General features: G+C 34.9%; 1 protein-coding gene across 1 annotated transcript in view; it reads left to right on the top strand.

Moving 5' to 3' along the window:
- The window catches only part of LRP1B (LDL receptor related protein 1B), a 2,000,743-nt gene that overhangs the window by 943,842 nt on the left and 1,037,893 nt on the right, over positions 1-19,008 (top strand). The window lies entirely within an intron of this gene.

The following is a 19,008-nucleotide window of genomic DNA, read 5'->3' as shown; positions in this document are numbered from 1 at the left end:
ATCCTTGCCAGCCTCTGTCATTTCCTGACGTTAATTTTAGCCATTATGACCAGTGTGTTGTGGTATCTCACCATGGTTTTGATTTCTATTTCTCTGATGTGGAGTGATGTGGAACACTTTTCTTGTGTCTGTTGGCCATCTGGATGTCTTTGCAGAAATGTCTGTTCATGTCTTTTGCCCATTTCTTCATTGGATTGTTTGTTCTTTGGGTGTTGAGTAGCTAAGTTCTTTATAGATTTTGGATACTAGCCCTTTATCTGATATGTCATTTGCTAGTATCTTCTCCCATTGTCAGTTCTTTTTTGGTTTTGTTGACTGTTTCCTTTGTTCTGCAAAAGCTTTTAATCTTGATGAAATCCCAATAGTTCATTTTTGCCCTTGCTTCCCTTGCCTTTGGTGATGTTTCTAGGAAGCAGTTTCTGCAGCTGAGGTCGAAGAGGTCACTGCCTGTGTTCTCCTCAAGGATTTTGATGGATTCCTGTCTCACTTTGAGGCTTTCCATCCATTTTGAGTCCATTTTTGTGTGTTGTGTAAGGAAATTGTCCACTTCCATTCTTCTGCATGTGGCTGTCCAATTTTCCCAACACCATTTTTTTACGAAATTGTCTTCATTCCACTGGACTTTCTCTCCTGCTTGGTCGAAGATTATTTGACCATAGAGTTGAGGGTCAATTTCTGGGCTCTCTATATTGTTCTATTGATCTATGGGTCTATTTTTGTGCCAGAACCATACTTGTTGATGATGACAGCTTTGTAATCAAGCTTGAATTCTGGAATTGTGATGCTGCCAACTTTGGCTTACTTTTTCAACATTCCTCTGGCTATTCGGGTTTTCTTCTGACTCCATATAAATTTTAGGATTATTTTTTCCAAACTTTTAAAATTTTAAAAATTTATTTTTTATTTTTTATAAACATATATTTTTATCCCCAGGGGTACAGGTTTGAGAATCGCCAGGTTTACACACTTCACAGCACTCACCAAAGCACATACACTCCCCAATGTCCATAACCCCACCCCCCTTCTACCAACCCCTCTCCCCCCAGGAACCCTCAGTTTGTTTTGTGAGATTAAGAGTCTTTTATGGTTTGTCTCCCTCCCAATCCCATCTTGTTTCATTGATTCTTCTCCTACCCCCTTAAGCCCCCATGTTGCATCACCAATTCCTCATATCAGGGAGAGCATATGATAGTTGTCTTTCTCTGCTTGACTTATTTCGCTAAGCATGATATGCTCTAGTTCCATCCACGTTGCCACAAATGTCATTATTTCATTTCTTTTGATGACTACATAGTATTTCATTGTGTATATATACCATATCTTCTTTATCCATTCATCTGTTGATGGACATCTAGGTTCTTTCCATAGTTTGGCTATTGTGGACATTGCTGCTATAAACATTCGGGTGCACATGCCCCTTTGGATCACTACATTTGTATCCTTAGGGTAAATACCCAGTAGTGCAATTGCTGGGTCATAGCGTAGTTCTATTTTCAACATTTTGAGGAACGTCCATGCTGTTTTCTAGAGTGGTTGCACCAGCTTACATTCCCACCAACAGTGTAGGAGGGTTCCTTTCTCCCCATTCTCGCCAGCATCTGTCATTTCCTGACTTGTTGATTTTAGCCATTCTGACTGGTGTGAGGTGATATCTCATTGTGGTTTTGATTTGTATTTCCCTGATGTCAAGTAATATGGAGCACTTTTTCATGTGTCTGTTGGCCATCTGGATGTCTTCTTTGCAGAAATGTCTGTTCATGTCCTCTGCCCATTTCTTGATTGGATTATTTGTTCTTTTGGTGTTGAGTTTGCTAAGTTCTTTATAGATTTTGGACACTAGTCCTTTATCTGATATGTTCTTTGCAAATATCTTCTCCCATTCTTTCAGTTGTCTTTTGATTTTGTTAACTGTTTCCTTTGCTGTGCAAAAGCATTTGATCTTGATGAAATCCCAATAGTTCATTTTTGCCCTTGCTTCCCTTGCCTTAGGCGATGTTCCTAGGAAGATGTTGCTGCGGCTGACGTCAAAGAGGTTTCTGCCTGTGTTCTCCTCAAGGATTTTGATGGATTCCTTTCACACATTGAGATCCTTCATTCATTTTGAGTCTATTTTTGTGTGTGGTGTAAGGAAATGGTCCAATTTCATTTTTCTGCATGTGGCTGTCCAATTTTCCCAGCACCATTTATTGAAGAGGCTGTCTTTTTTCCATTGGACATTCTTTCCTGCTTTGTCGAAGATTAATTGACTATAGAGTTGAGGGTCTATTTCTGGGCTCTCTATTCTGTTCCATTGATCTATGTGTCTGTTTTTGTGCTAGTACCATGCTGTCTTGATGATGACAGCTTTGTAATAGAGCTTGAAGTTCGGAATTGTGATGCCACCAACTTTGGCTTTCTTTTTCAATAGAAAAAGCATTATAAATTCTTTTTCAACCCCTCACTTTAAATCTGGAGGTGTCTTCGGGCTTAAAATGAGTTTCTTGGAGGCAACATATAGATGGGTTTTGTTTTTTTTATCCATTCTGATACCCTGTCTTTTGATTGGGGCATTTAGTCCATTAACATTCAGGGTAACTATTGAGAGATATGAATTTAGTGCCATTGTATTGCCTGTAAGCTGACTGTTACTGTATATTGTCTCTGTTCCTTTCTGATCTACCACTTGTAGGCTCTCTCTTTGCTTTAGAGGACCCCTTTCAATATTTCCTGTAGAGCTGGTTTGGTGTTTGCAAATTCTTTAGTTTTTGTTTGTCCTAGAAGCTTTTAATCTCTCCTTCTATTTTCAATGATAGCCTAGCTGTATATAGTATTCTTCGCTGTATGTTTTTCTCGTTTAGTGCTCTGAGTATATCATGCCAGCTCTTTCTGGCCTGCCAGGTCTCTGTGGATAAGTCTGCTGCCAATCTAATATTTTTAACATTGTATGTTACAGATTTCTTTTCCTGGGCTGCTTTCAGGATTTTCTCTTTGTCACTAAGACTTGTAAATTTTACTATTAGGTGACGGTGTGTGGGCCTATTCTTATTGATTTGAGGGGTGTTCTCTGCACCTCCTGAATTTTGATGCTCATTCCCTTTGCCATATTGGGGAAATTCTCCCCAATAATTCTCTCCAGTATACCTTCTGCTCCCCTCTCTCTTTCTTCTTCTTCTGGAATCCCAATTATTCTACTGTTGTTATGTCTCATGGTGTCACTTATCTCTCGAAATCTCCCCTCGTGGTCCAGTAGCTCTTTGTTCCTCTTTTGCTCAGCTTCTTTATTCTCTGTCATTTGGTCTTTAATATCGCTAATTCTTTCTTCTGCCTCATTTATCCCAGCAGTGAGAGCCTCCATTTTTTATTGCATCTCATTAATAGCTTTTTTTAAAATTTCAACTTGGTTAGATTTTAGTTCTTTTATTTCTCCAGAAAGGGCTTTTATCTCTCCAAAGAGGGTTTCTCTTATATCTTCCATACCTTTTTCGAGCCCGGCCAGAACCTTGAAAATTGTCATTCTGAACTCTAGATCTGACATATTGCCAATGTCTGTATTGATTAGGTCCCTAGCCTTCAGTACTGCCTCTTGTTCTTTTTTTTTTTTTTTTTGTGGTGAATTTTTCCACCTTGTCATTTTGTCCAGATAAGAGTATATGAAGGAGTAAGTAAAAATACTAAAAGGGTGGCATCAACCCTAGGAAAATATGCTTTAACCAAATCAGAAGAGATCCCAAATCGTGATGGGGGAGAAAGGCAATAAAAAGTAGCTCAGAAAGAAAGAAAAAAAAAAAAGAAAGAGAGAAAGAAAAGAATTTAAAAAAGCAAACGAATAAAGAAAAGTATAAAAAAGAAAAAAATATATATATATATATTAGGTAAACCAGTTAAAAAACATTAAAAAAGAAAAGGTAAAAGTTAAAAAAAAAAAATTTAGAAGAAGAAGAGAAAAAAAAATGAAAAAGAAAAAATTTAAATTAACTGCAAGACTTAAGAATCATAGGGAGAAAACCATGAGTTCCGTGCTTTGCTCTCTCCTCTTCTGGAGTTTTGCTGCTCTCCTTGGTATTGAAATTGCACTCTTCAGCAGGTGAACTTGGTCTTGGCTGGATTTCTTGTTGATTCTCGGGGCGAGGGGCCTTTTGTAGTGATTCTCAAGTGTTTTTGCCCCAGGCTCAATTGCACCGCCTTTACCATGGGCCAGGCTGAGTAATCCGCTCGGGTTTGCTTTCAGGAGCTTTTGTTCCCTGAGTGCTTTCCGTAGAGTTTCAGAAGATGGGAATACAAATGGGGCCTCCTGGTCTCCAGCCTGGAGGAGCCGAGAGCCCAGGGCCCCACTCCTCAGTGCGCCCTCAGAGAACAGCGCCCAGTAACTCCCATCTGCCTGACCTCCGGCTGCGCTCTGAGCTCACCGAGCCTGCGACCGGTCAAGGTAACCCCAAGCTGTGAGCTCACTGTCAGCTCTGTCTCTGTAGCCGGCTTCCCCGTTCTAATACCTGTAAGCTCTGCAACACTCAGACACCCCCGATCCTTCTGTGACCCTGCGGGACCTGAGGCCACGCTACCCCGCATGGGCTTCACCCCTGTTTAGCCTCTGGAGTGATGTCCCTCAGTGGAACAGACTTTTAAAAGTCATGATTTTGTGCTCCGTTTCTCCGCTGCTTGCTGGGAGCCAGCCTCTCCCCCCGGGGTCTATCTTCCCGTCGCTTTGGATTCACTTCACTGCCAGTCCTACCTTTCAGAAAGTTGTTGTTTTTCTGTTTCTAGAATTGCTGTACTTCTCTTCGATCTGCCGATGGATTTGTAGGTGTTTGCAATGTTTAGATAAGCTATCTAGCTGATCTCCTGCTAGCGGAAGTAGTCTCAGCCTGCTACTTCTCCGCCATATTGACTCCTCCCTCTTTTTTCATTTCTTTGGGGGAAAAATGGTATTTTGATAAGGATTGCATTGCATGAGTAGATTGTTTGGGGTAACATAGATATTTTTTGCAATATTTGTTCTTCCAATCCATGAGCATGGAATATTTTTTCATTTCTTTGTGTCTTCCCCAATTTTTTTCATGAGTACTTTATACTTTTCTGAGTACAGATTCTTCAGCTCTTTGGTTAGGTTCACTCCTAGTTATCTAATGGTTTGTGGTGTAATTGTAAATGGGATCGACTCCTTAATTTCTCTTTCTTCTGTCTTGTTGGTGTATAGAAATACAATTGATTTCTGTGCATCGATTTATATCCTGACCCTTTATTCAAATCCTGTATGATTTCTAGCAGTTTTTGAGTGAAGTCATCTGGGTTTTCCACATGAAGTATCTTATCATCCATAGGACTTCTAGTACTATGTTGAATAGTAGTGGTGATAGTAGTCATCCCTGCTGTGTTCTTGACCTTAGGGGAAAAGCTCTCAGTTTTTCCTCATTGAGAATGATATTTGCTGTGGGTTTTTCATAGATGACTTTTATGATATTGAGGTTATGTCCCCTAAATCCCTACACTGTGAAGAGTTTTGATCAAGAAAGGATGGTGTACTTTGTCAAATGCTTTTTCAGCACCTGTTGAGAGTATCATATGGTTCTTTTTCTTTCTTTTATTAATGTATCATATCACATTGATTGATTTGCAGATTTCTTTGAAGCCCAGGAATAAATCCTTCTTGGTCATGGTGAATAAACTTTTTAATGTACTGTTGGATCCTACTGACTACTATTTTGGTGAGAATTTTCGCAACAGTGTTTATCAAGGATATTGGTCTCTAATTCTTTATGGTGGGGTCTTTCTCTGGTTTGGGGATCAAGGTAATGCTGGCCTCATAAAATGAGTTTGAAAGTTTTCCTTCCATTTTTATTTTTTGGAACAGTTTCAGGAGAGTAGGTATCAATTCTTCTTTAAATGCTTGGTAGAATTCCCCTGGGAAGCCATTTGGCTCTGGGCTCTTGTTTGTTGGGAGATTTTTGATGACTGCTTCAATTTCTTTACTGGTTATGGGTCTGTTCAGGTTTTCCATTTCTTCCTCATTCAGGTTTGGTAGTTTATATGTCTCTAGGAATGCATCCATTTCTTCCAGTTTGTCAAATTTGCTGGCATACATTTGCTCATATATTCTTATAATTGTTTGTCTTTCTTTGGTGTTGGTTGTGATCTCTCATCTTTCATTCATGATTTTATTTATTTGGGTCCTTCCTCTTTTCTTCATGATAAGTCTGGCCAGGGCGTTATCAATCTTACTAATTCTTTCAAAGAACCAGCTCCTAGTTTTGTTGATTTGTTCTATTGTGTTTTTTTTGGTTTCTATTTCATTGATTTCTGCTCTGATCTTTATTATTTCTCTTCTCCTGCTGTGTTTAGGCTTTCTTTGCTGTTCTTCTACTCCTTTAGGTGTAGGGTTGGGTTGTGTACTTGAGACCTTTCTTGTTTCTTGAGAAAAGCTTGTATCACTATCTACTTCCTCTTGGGACTACCTTTGCCATGTCCCAAAGATTTGGAACAGTTGTGTTTTCATTTTCATTTATTTCCATGAATTTTTTAAAATTATTTTTTAATTTCCTGGTTAACCCATTCATTCTTTATTAGGATGCTCTTTAACCTCTATGTATTTGAGTTCTTCCCAACATTATTCTTGTGGTTGAGTTCTAGTTTCAAAGCATTGTAGTCTGAAAATATGCAAGGAATGATCCCAGTCTTTTGGTACTGGTTGAGATCTGATTTGTGACCCAGGATATAATCTATTCTGGAGAATGTTCCATGTGGACTAGAGAAGAATATGTATTCTATTCTTTGGGATGGAATATTCTGAACATATCTGTGATGTCCAACTGGTCACTTAAAGCCTTTATTTCCTGGCCTGTAAGGTGACTGTTACTGTATGTTGTTTCTGTTCTTTTCTGGTTTGTTACTTAAGCTCTCTCTTTGCTTCTCTGACCCCTTTCAATATTTTCTGTAGGGCTGGTTTGGTATTTGCAAATTCTTTTAATGTTTGCTTGTCCTGAAAGCTTTTTATCTTTATCTTTTTATCTTTATCTTTTCAGTGACTGCCTAGCTGGATATAGTATTCTTGGATGCATACTTTTCTCATTTAGTGCTCTGAAAATATCATGCCAGTCCTTTCTGGCCTGCCAGTTCTCTATGGATAGGTCTGCTGCCAATCCTATGTCTCTATCATTGTACACTATAGACCTCTTGTTCCTGAACTGCTTTTAGGATTTTCTCTTTGTCACTAAGACTTGAAAGTTTTACTATTAGATGACTGTGTCTGGACCTATTTTTATTGGTTTTTGAGGGAGGTTCTCTGTGCTTCCTGGATTTCGATGCATGTTCCCTTTTCTGTATTAGGGAAATTCTCTACTATATTTGCTCCACTATATCTTGTGTGCCCTCTCTCTTTCTTCTTCTTCTGGAATCCCAGTTACTCTATTATTGTTTCATCTTATGCTATCCTTATCTTTTGAATTCTTCCCTTATGGCCCAGTAGTTGTTTGTCTTTTTTGCTCAGTTTCTTTATTCTCCATCATTTGGTCTTCTGTATATTACTAATTCTCTCTTCTGCCTTACTTATCCTAGCAGTAAGAGACTCCATTTTTAATTACACATCATTAATAGCTTTTTTGATCAACTTGGTTAGATTTTACTTCTTTTATTTCTCTAGAAAAGGATTTTATTTCTCCAGAAAGGTTTTCTCTAATATCTTTCATGCTTTTTTTTTTTTTTTTTTAGCTCAGCTAGAATCTTGAAAATCATCATTCTGAACTCTTGTTCTGACATATTACTAGTGATGGTATTGATTAGGTCCCTAGCCTCCAGTACTGCTTCCTGTTCTTTTTTTGTATGTGTGTGATGAGTATTTCCACTTTGTCATTTTATCCAAATAAGAATAGATGACTGAGAGAACAAATTACTAAAAGGGTAGCAATGACCCCAGAAAAATATATGCTATCTAACGTGTAAGAGACCCAAAAGTGGGGGGACAAGAAAGGGGGAAAAAAGGGAAAAAAATCATATATATATATAGACATACATATATATGTACGTATACATATATATGATATGTATACACATATATATGTACATATATATGTATGTGTATATATGATTATATATATATGATATGTATACATATATATGTACACACATATATATATATATATATATATATATATATATGTGTGTGTGTGTGTGTGTGTGTATGTATATATATATATGACTAGAGCAGAGCCACACACTTGATTTTGAGTGTATTTCGGTCTGTTAGAGAAATCTACCTCCCAAAATTTTAAAGAAAGAAAAACTATGTATATAAAAAAATAAGGATAAATATAATGAAGTGATGGAATATGATTGTAAAGATGAAAATTTAAAAAGATTCTAAAAAAGGAATGGATAAGATAAGAAATTGGTTAAAAAAGGGGGGAAAAGAATGTGATGTGGCTGCTGGGGACTAGAAAAAGGCATGAGCTAGACTTAGGGTATATTTGATCTATTAGAAGAAATTGCATTGCAAAATTTTAAAGAAAAACAAATATATGTGTACAAAAAAAAAGGTTAAGTAAAAAGAAGGGATAAAATATGAGTAAAACAATGAAAATTTTAAAAAATTTATAAAGGTATTGATAAAAAAGTAAAAAAAATTAAAATAGGAAGAGGAAAATATTTTAAAGATAGAATAAGAAAAAATAAAATTTAAAAGATTTAAAATTGAGGGTGCCTGGGTGGCTCAGTGGATTAATGCCTCTACCTTTGGCTTGGGTCATGATTCTAGGGTCCTGGGATTGAGCCCCATATCTGGTTCTCAGCTCAGCAGGGAGCCTGCTTCCTCCTTTCTCTCTCTCTGCCTTCCTCTCTTCCTACTTGTGATCTCTATCTGTCAAATAAATAAATAAAATCTTTTAAAAAATTCAAATAGAAAGACTGAAGGATGATGGGATGATTTTCCCTATCTCTGGAGTTCTGCTATTCTCCTTGATCTGTAAACTTGGTCTTGGCTGGATGTTCTTGATGATTTTGGGGGGAAGGTACTGTTGCAGTGATTCTCAAATGTTTTTGCCACAGGCGGAATTGCACTGCCCTTGCCAGGGGCCAGGCTAAGTAATCTGCTCAGCTATATCTCTGTAGCTTTTGTTCCCTGAACGCATTCCATATAGCATTGGAGGAAGAAAATGAAGTTGGCGACCTCCCGATTCCCAGCCCCATAGTTGCTGAGAGCTCAGGGCCCCACTCCTCAATACGCTCTCAGAAAAAAGCAGTGAATCTCTCCCATCTCCCTGGTCTCCAGCCACACTCTGATTTCACCCAGCTTGTAACCAAGCATTTCTATCCCTGACGCAGGGCCCCATTTGGAGCACCAAAACCAGCAGATTCCTGCCATGTGCTCATGCACCACTCTTCCCATAGGAGGAAGCAGGAGGTCTCTCCCGATCTGCCACTTATGGGGTCCCTGCTCAAAGAGCAGTGGCTTTACTGTGCCTTGGATCACAGTTTAAGGTAACACTGAGCTGAGAGCTCCCTCATTGGCTCCGTCTCTGCTGCACACTATCCTGCTCCAATACCTGGGAGCTCTGCCACACTCAGACACCCCCACTCCTTCCTTGATCCTGCTGGGTCCTGAGACCACACTGTGCCCATGAGGGCTCCACCCCACTTAACCTCTGGAGCGATGTCTCTCAGTGGAACAGACTTCTAAAAGTTCTGATTTTGGCTCTTCTGCTCCATCACTTGCCGGGAGCTGGCCCCTCTCCGCAGGGCTATCTTCCCATGGTTTTGGATTCACTTCTCCACACTTCAACTTTCCAGAAAGTGGTCAATTTTCTGTTCCTAGAATTTCTGCTCTTCTCTTCTATCTTCTGTTGAGTTTGTAGGCATTCAGAATGGCTTGATAACTAACTAGTTGAACTTCTGTAACTTGATATTTCAGTCTCCATCTCCTCTGCCATCTTGCTAACAACATCTAGGCTCCAGCCCTGTTTTTTGTTTGTTTGTTTGTTTGTTTTTTGTTTTTAATTTTTGTTTTTATTTCCCAGGCCTGACAATAGAGAGTTATTATATGTATCACTAGGACCAATGTCAAAGAGCTCATTATCTAATTTTTTCTTGTTTTATGGTTTCAAGTTTTAAGTCTTTAGTCCATTTTGTATATTTTTATATATGATGTTAGAAATTAGCCCACTTTCCTTCTTTCACATGTAGCTGTCTAGTTCTCCCAACACCATTTATGGAAGACACTATCTTTTTTCCATTGTGTATTCTTGCCTCCTTTGTTATAGACCAATGAACCATATAAGCATAGGTTTATTTCTGGGCTCTATTCTGTTCCATTGACCTGTTGGGCCTATTTTTGTACCAGTACCATAATGTTTTGATTACTATGGCTTAGTAGTATAGTTTTAAATTTAGGAGCATGATAACCTGTGGCTTTGGTCTTCATTCCAAAGATTGCTTTGGCTATTTGGTGTTTTCTGTGGTTTCTTACAAATTTTAGGGTTATTTATTTTAGTTTTGTGAAAATATATGTTGATAGTTTGATAAGGATTGTATTGAACATGTAGATTGCATGGATAGTATAGACATTTTAATATTAATTCTTCCAATCTGTGGATATAATTCATATTTCCATTATTTGTGTCATCAACTTGTATCATCAATGTCTTAGAGTTTTCAGAGTATAAGTCTGACTTCGTTCATTCAGTTTATTCCTCCATATTTTACTCTATAATGTCATTATAAATGGGATAATTTCCTAAATTTCTTATTCTGATAGCTCATTATTAGTATATAGAAATGCAATAGATATATGTCTATTGGTTTTGCATTATGCAACTTTACTAAATTCATTTATTAGCTCTAATAGCTTTAGAGTTTTTAATGTATAATATTATATCATTTAAAAGTAGTAACAGTTTTAGTTTTTCCTTAATAATTTTTTTTACTTCACCTTAATAATTTGAACAACTTGTATTTTTCTTTTCTTTTTTCATTTTTTTAATTACAAGAAACCTACTTTATTATTTTTTAAATTTTAATTCCAGTGTAGTTGATATATAGTGTTATATTAGGTTCAGGTGTACAATGTGGTGATTCAACAATTCTATACATTACTCAATGCTCCTAATGATAAGTGTACTCTTAATCCCCTTCACCTATTTTACTTATCCCCTAAAACACCTTACCTCTGATAACCACTTTGTTCTTTATAGTTAAGACTCTCTTTTTTGTTTTGTCTCTTTATTCTTTGTATTTGTCTATTTGTTTGTTTTGTTTCCTAAGTTCCACATATGAATGAAATCATATGGTATTTGTCTTTCTGTGACTGGCTTATTTTGCTTAGCACTGCAATCTGTAGGTACACCCATGTTGCTGTAAATGGAAGAATTTCATCCTTTTTTTATTACTGAGTAGAAATCCACTGTATGTATGTATGAGTGTGTGTGTTGTAACACACACTACATCGTTTTTCTGCATTCATCTGCTTAATGGACACTAGGCAGCTTTCATAATTTGGCTATTATCAATAGTGCTTCGGTAAATGTAAGGGTGCATATATCTTTTTGAATTAGTGTTTTCACATTTTTTGGGTAGAATTATTGGATTACATAGTAATTTTATTTTTAATTTTTTGAGGAAAAAAATTAAAAATATTTTCCATGGTGGTTGAACCAGTTTGCATTCCCATCAAGAATACACAGGTTTTTCTGTTCTATTTACATCCTTACCAACACTTGTTGTTTGTTGTGTTCTTGATTTTTAATCATTCTGATTTACATTTTACTGATGATTTTGATATGACCATCTTTTCATGTAACTGTTAGTCATATGTATGCCTTCTTTGGAGAAATATCTGTTACTGTCTTATGCCCATTTTTAATTGGATTATGTCTGGGTTTTTCTTGGGGCTGAGTTGCATAAGTTATATATTTTGAATACTAATTCTTTATCGGTTATGTCATTTGTAAAGCTATTCTCCCCTCCAGTAGGATGTCTTTTGGTTTTATTTTAGTTTTACTTTTAGTTTTACTGTTTTCTTTGCTGTGCAGAGCTTTTTATTTTGATGTAGTCAAAATAGTTATTTTTTCTTGTTTCATTCACTTCAGGGTACATATCTTAAAAAATGCTGCTGTGGCCAATGTCAAAGAAAATGCTGCCTATGCTCTGTACTAGGATTTTTATGCTTTTAGGTCTCATTTTCAGGTCCTTAATCCATTTTGAGTTTATGTATGATGTATAAAGTGGTCCAGTTTCATTCTTTTGTTCGTAGCTGTCCAGTTTTCCTCACAAGGGAGGAAGAATCTTTTTGTTTTTGTTTGTTTCATTTCTTTTCAAGAGACTTTTCCCCATTGCCTATTTTTGCCTCCTTTGTTGAAGATTACTTGAACATATAATCATAGGTTCATTTCTGGGCTCTCCATTCTGTTTCATTGATCTCTGTGTCTCTTTTTGTGTCTGTACCATATTGTTTTGATTATTACAGAGTTATAGTATATATTGAAATATGGGATTGTGGTACCTCAAGTTTTGTTCTTCATTTTCAAGATTCTTTGGGTGTTTTTTGGGGTCTTTGATGCTTCCATACAAATTTTAGGGTTGTTCCTTCTGGTTCTGCAAAAAATGCTGTTGATATTTTGATAGGGAATGAATTAAATATGTAAATTGCTTTGAGTAGTATAGACATTTTAACAGTATTTGTTCTTTCAATCCATGAGCATGGAAAGTCTTCCTGTTTCTTTGTTCTGCCTTTGATTTCTTTCATTAGTGTTTTATAGTTTTCAGAGTACATGTCTTTCAATACTTTGGTTAAATTTGTTAAGTATTTTATTATTTTTGATGCAATTAAAAAGGTATTGCTTTCTATTTCTGCTGCTTCATTATTCGTGTACAGAAATGCAACAGATCTATATTGATTTTGTATCCCACAACCTTACTGAATTAACTTATTTATATATAGTATCTTCTCATCTGCAAATATTGAAAGTTTTTTTTTTTTATTGTTTGTTTGTTTGTTTGTTTTTATCTACCCATTTGGGCTTTCACTTCTTTTTGTTGTCTGATTGCTATGGCTAGGACTTCCAGTATTATATTGAAGAAGAGGGTGAAAACGAATGCCCTTGTTTTGTTCCTTAACTTTGGAAAAAAGCTCTGTTTTTCCCTCATTAAGTTTGATATTAACTGTGGGTTTTTCTTATAAGGCCTTTATTATGTTGAGGTATATTCCTTCTAAACCTACTATCTTGAGGGTTTTATCATGAATGGATACTCTACTTTGTTAAGTGTTTTTTTCTCCACTTATTGAAATAAGCATATGGTTTTTATCCTTCCTCTTGTTGATGCAGTGTGTCACTTTGATTAATTTGCAAATAGTGAACCACCCTCACATCACAGGAATAAATCCCACTCAATTGTAGTGAATAATTTTTTAATGAATTGTTGGTTTGGGTTTGCCAATATTTTCTTGAGTATTTTTACTTTTATGATCATCAGAGATATTGGCTGGTAGTTTTCTTTTTGAGTGATATCTTTATCTGGTTTTGGTATCAGGGTAATGCTGGCCTCAAAGAATGACTTTGGAAGGTATCCTTCCTATTCTATTTTTTGGAATAGTTTGAAAAGAACAGGCATTAACTTTTCTTTAAAAGTTTGGTAGACTAGAAGCTTCTAGTGTGCACTTCTGTTTATTGGGAGTATTTTTTATTACTGATTTAAATTCATTGCTGGTAATTGATCTGTCAAATTTTCTATTTCTTCCTGATTACTTTTCGGAGGTTGTCTATTTCTGGGAATTTATTTCTTAGATTGTCCAATTTGTTGCATATAATTTTTCATGATAATCTCTTAAAATCCTTTGTATTTATGTGGTATTAGTTATTATTTCTCTTTCATTTACGATTGTTTGAGTCTTTTTTTTTTTCTGATGTGTCATGTGGCTTAAAGTTTATCAATTTTATTGATTCTTTTCAATGAACTAGCAGCTCCTGGTTTTATTGATCTGTCTGATTGTTTTTTGTCTGTTTGTTTTATTTTAGGGCTTTTTGGGAGGTTCTTCTTTTGGTTTCTGTTATATTTATTTCTGTTCTAATCTTTATTATTTCATTCCTTTACTGGTTTGGGGTTTTGTTTGTTCTTATATTTCTAGTTCCTTTAGATGTAAAGTTAGAAGGGATTTTTTTTTTCTTCTATTTCTTGAAGTGAACCTGTATCTCTAAACTTCACTCTTAGAACTGTTTTTGCTGTGTCCCATAGATTTTGGACAGTTGTGTTTCCATTTTCATTTGTTTTGGTAGTATTTTTTTTTCTTTTTTAAAATTTCTTCATTGACATATTGATTGTTTAGTAGCATGCTCTTTAGTCTCCTTGTTTGTATTGTATTTGTTTCTTTTTCTTTTAATGTTCTTCTTATGGTTGATTTCTAATTTTGTAGTGTTATGGTCAGCAAAGATACTTGATATGATTTCAGTCTTCTTATATTTATTGAGACTTGTTTTATATCCTGCTATGTGATCTGTCCTATAGAATATTTCATGAACGCTTGTGAAGAATGTTTATTCTGCTGTATTTATTTGGAGTATTCCGTTAAGTCTGTTTGGTCTAATGTGTTGTTCAATAACATTGATTTTTTATTAATTTTCTGTCTGGACATCCTCTGATGGTAGTGGAGTATTAAAGTCTCCTACTATTATTGTATTTCTACTAATTTCTCTCTTTGTATCTCTTAATATCTGCTTTATGTATTTAGTTGTTCCTATGTTGGGTGCATAAATATTACAAGTTTTATATCTTGTTGAATTTTGCTCTTTATCATTATGTAATACCCTTCTTTATTTCTTGATGCAACCCTTTTTGTTGTTGTAGTTGTTTTTGTTTATTTATTTATTTATTTAGTTAGTTCAGTCTATTTGGCCTGATAAAAGCATTCCACCTCAGATTTCTTCCTTTCCATTTGCATGGAATATCTTTTCCCATTCCTTAACTTTTAGTCATTGTCTGTTTTTAGATATGAAGTGAGGCTCTTGTAGGCAGCAATAGACTATATTTTGTTCTCCTTTGAGATAATTAAGCATTTCTATGAAGTCAAACCAATCAACTGGAATTAAGCCTGCCTTTTTAAGTAGATGTATACTCCAGGTTATCTTCTAGCTTTATCATAGTTCCTTCAAACAAGTTTTGCTTTTTTATGTTATCTTTCACATTCTTGTGGATATTGGCATTTTCCATCTCTGGCTAGTTAAAGATTATATAGCAAATAAATTGAAAAGAGAGCAGGAAGTAAATTTTGTCATTGTGTAACTTTCAAAAAAGTTAAAAACGTGACTCATACCAATATGTAGTGAATATGTATTAAGGAGTCACTTAGCTCACTGATGAGAACTATAAGGATGGTAAATCTGGTTCAAAGGTATACAGAAGAGACTGAAGTGTTTATAGTCAATGAAGCAAAAAGTTGCTAATTTAAGATTGTAAAGTTAGATATAAAACTATTTAATGTCATTGTAAACAATAAACTAGGGTTATCTTTACTACCTGATGGAAATCATTTGCATCACTATTGGACATAAATTATTTGCAAATTATCAATGTAAAAATTCAAAGAGACTGGGATCTGATTAGTATTAAATTGTAAGTTAAACAAAGGTATATTACTCAGGAAAATTCACTGATTTTTTAAGGTGTAACAGACACTGATTCAATATGACATTGATAGAACATGTAGACATTCCTTTATATTTTTTTCTTAAAAAGAGTTTGACTTTTGTTCTCAATAATTTTGTGGCATGGACAACTCTATTATACTCGATTAGGTATGTTATTTTGCCAGAGTGCCACATTAGCATACCATAGACTAGATGACTTAAACAACAGAAATTCATTTTCTCACAATTCTGAAGATAGGAGGTTCTAGATCATAGTTTCAAATGGTTGAATGCCTCTGAGGCCACTCCTTGCTTGCAAATAGCCTTTCCTTTATGTATAGGGATTCCTGCTATCTCTCTTTGCATGTCTTAATCTCATTTTATAAGGATATGGGCCAGATTAGATTAGGGCTCAATTTAATGGCCTTGATTTCATCACCTCTTTAGGAATTATCTCCAAATAAAGTCACATTCTCAGGCAATGGAGGTTAGGACTTCAACAAATGAATTTTGGAGAAATACAATTCAGTTCATAATAGTATACATTACATTTTAGTAATTTAAAATCAGTACCGTATTCACCAACTCTGGAAATTAATTATTTGCCTTGTGTCATGATGAAAAATCTGTTGCAATGTATATATATGTGTGTGTATCCAATTATAGATTATAAATAGTTGCCTTTTGTTAAAAAAAAAAACACATTTTCCTTGAATTCTTCATTTTAATTTAATTGGATACAACTTTAAGTTTTTAGACCCAACAAATATTGTGTTTTAAAACATTGTTATTTAAAAAATTGTTATTAACTACTTATATGATGTACAAGATTGAAAATGCTTTCAATGTTTTTAATTATTATTTAAAATTTTACCAATATTGATATATTGTAGCTATGAGTAGAATAGTAACCTTTATATTTGCCAATTAGAAAATTCTGAGTAACCATAATAAAAGCCATTTCCAAAAAAAAAAAAAATCGAAAAGGAAAAATTCAGTTGACTTCAGTTGAAAAATGAATGAAAAGCAATGAGGAAACATAATAACAGGAATATATTTGAATTTTTGTTCTAGTAACAGTAAAGTAATAAGGGTCTAACTAAAAATTTAGAAATCTTTCATAATGTTATAAAATGATTACAATATCCTATGATCTTGGTTATATTTCCACAAAATTAAGATGAAATACTCAATCCATTGTCTGGAAGATTCATCTATCTCCTGAAATGAGTAAATAATTTCAGTCAAATTTATTTACTTATTGTCTATTTATCTATTGGCTTCCTTGCTTGAACTTTTTGTCTGATTGCCTCAGTTCTCCAATCTTAATAAAAGATTACATTAAAACTAGACAAACTCAAATATAAGCAAAGGAAACAAAGCCAATACCCACAATTACTGTTTGGCTAATTATTAGGTTATTTAATGAGACCTTTGTGCTTCAAACTTGGATGGTTGTTAACAATACCTATTGTTTCAGTAGCAGAGAATCTTTCCTTAATGATAAAGAGTTGGAAAAAGGTGTGAATGCTGTCAAAAAGCTCTTTTATCTGAAATTGCAATTGCATAGTCTACACAAACTGCATGCCTAGCATGAAGGATGGGCCATTGAATGGACTCTGGCACATACTTTATCTGAACACAAGGTATTTAAAATGACATTTGAAACAGTGGGTTCTGTGCTGTAGTTGATATAATAATGTAAAAAGAATTTTTTAAAAAGCATGCATTTGCAGATTTCTGGAGACAGAGAAATAGTTCAGCTTTTTAAAAATCCTGGTTGCTGAGCTGGTTGAAAAAAGCATGTAGTTTGTGGAACATTTAAATGGTTATGTTTCCATAAAGACTGTGCAATTCAGGAATAAAACTGTAATCGATAGCTTGAAAACGTGTGTCCAATGAATTGCAATATCCACTTTCTGCTTGTCCTTGTATGGCATGATAGAAATTCCCACAAACTTGTTACTTTCTGTACTGGCTTTGACAATATACCATTAAGAGTGATAATAATGATACATGCATCTACGTTTTTCTTTCTGTTGAAAGGATATCATTCACTGAAGCTGCAGGTTACTAAAGAAGTATTTTGAAGCAGAGTAGGAAGAATGTTTAGGTTCAGATTATAAAAAGAAACTGCTTGGTGAATGAATCATAGATCCGTAGTAAGTTTGAACAAGGAAGTATCAAAGTATAATTTCCAATAGATAAAAACATGATTGTCATAAAATTCAAGAATAAATATGAACCAGAAATTTATTTATGAAATATTGAGGAAACAAGCCCAGTATTGAAGATCTAAGAGCATTAGTGAAATTAGATATTTGCAGACATTTTAAAGAAAAAGAATATATAAATAAAATTTATAGGAAAGAATAAAAATGGTTAATGCCTCACAGGACAGTATGACCAAGCCTTTGGTAGTTATCTTTTCTACCAGATAAATATCTATAAATCAGCATGAAATTCCACCATGGTATAGGTCTGATCAAATGGAAGATATTCAAGTCAAACACAGATACATTCTCCTAGAGCTGCTCTATTCATTGTAGCCACTAACTGTATCATTTAAATTTAAATCTGAGATCACTAAAATGAAATCAGTACAGATTTGGTTTCCCATTCACATTAGTCACATTTTAAGTGTTCAACTAGATATATTTGGTTAATGGATACTTGATTAGACAACACGGATGTAGAATGTTTCCTTCATCACAGAAGGTACTATTAAAAATACTCATCTAGGGATGCCTGGGTGACTCAGTTGGTGGGACGACTGCCTTCGGCTCAGGTCATGATGCCGGAATCACAGGATCGAATCCCACATCGGGCTCCCAGCTCCATGGGGAGTCTGCTTCTCCCTCTGACCTTCTCCTCGCTCATGCTCTCTCTCACTGTCTCTCTCTCTCTCAAATAAATAAATAAAATCTTAAAAAAATATACTCATCTAGAGAATTAATCTTTGAGCAGGCCTGTTTTATAATGCCTGTGTATGTTACTGAAAAACATATCACCCCTCTTTTTGCTTTCAATATTTTTTTTAAACAAAGAGATTTTTCAGATCTCCTTTTCCACCTTTTCCACCCCTCCTTTATTTTTTTTTTAAGTGGAAGAGGATCTGAAAATATGGGTTCACCCTTAGATTTATTACTACTAAAGAGTTTAGCTGTCATTGAACCATTGGGTTGAATAAACTATTTTGTATAAATGGAGGAAATAGGACAAAATTCTTTACCCATTTCCCTAAATCGTTCTCATTCCTATATAACAAGAAGAAAGGTATCAAAAGGTAGTCATTACTTTACAGAATAATTAAATCACTTATTTTGTGATTTTTCTATTTGGTATAGCAAAAAATTATCTTTGCAGGTTTTTTTCATTTGTTTGTTTTAATCATAAAACTGCCTTTCCTTTTGAAATGTCTTCTGTGATG

The sequence above is a fragment of the Mustela lutreola genome, chromosome 3, assembly GCF_030435805.1.
Source record: "Mustela lutreola isolate mMusLut2 chromosome 3, mMusLut2.pri, whole genome shotgun sequence".
Classification (NCBI taxonomy): Eukaryota; Metazoa; Chordata; class Mammalia; order Carnivora; family Mustelidae; genus Mustela; species Mustela lutreola.
The sequence above is the reverse complement of the archived record's forward strand: the minus strand, read 5'-3'. Positions and strand labels throughout refer to the sequence as shown.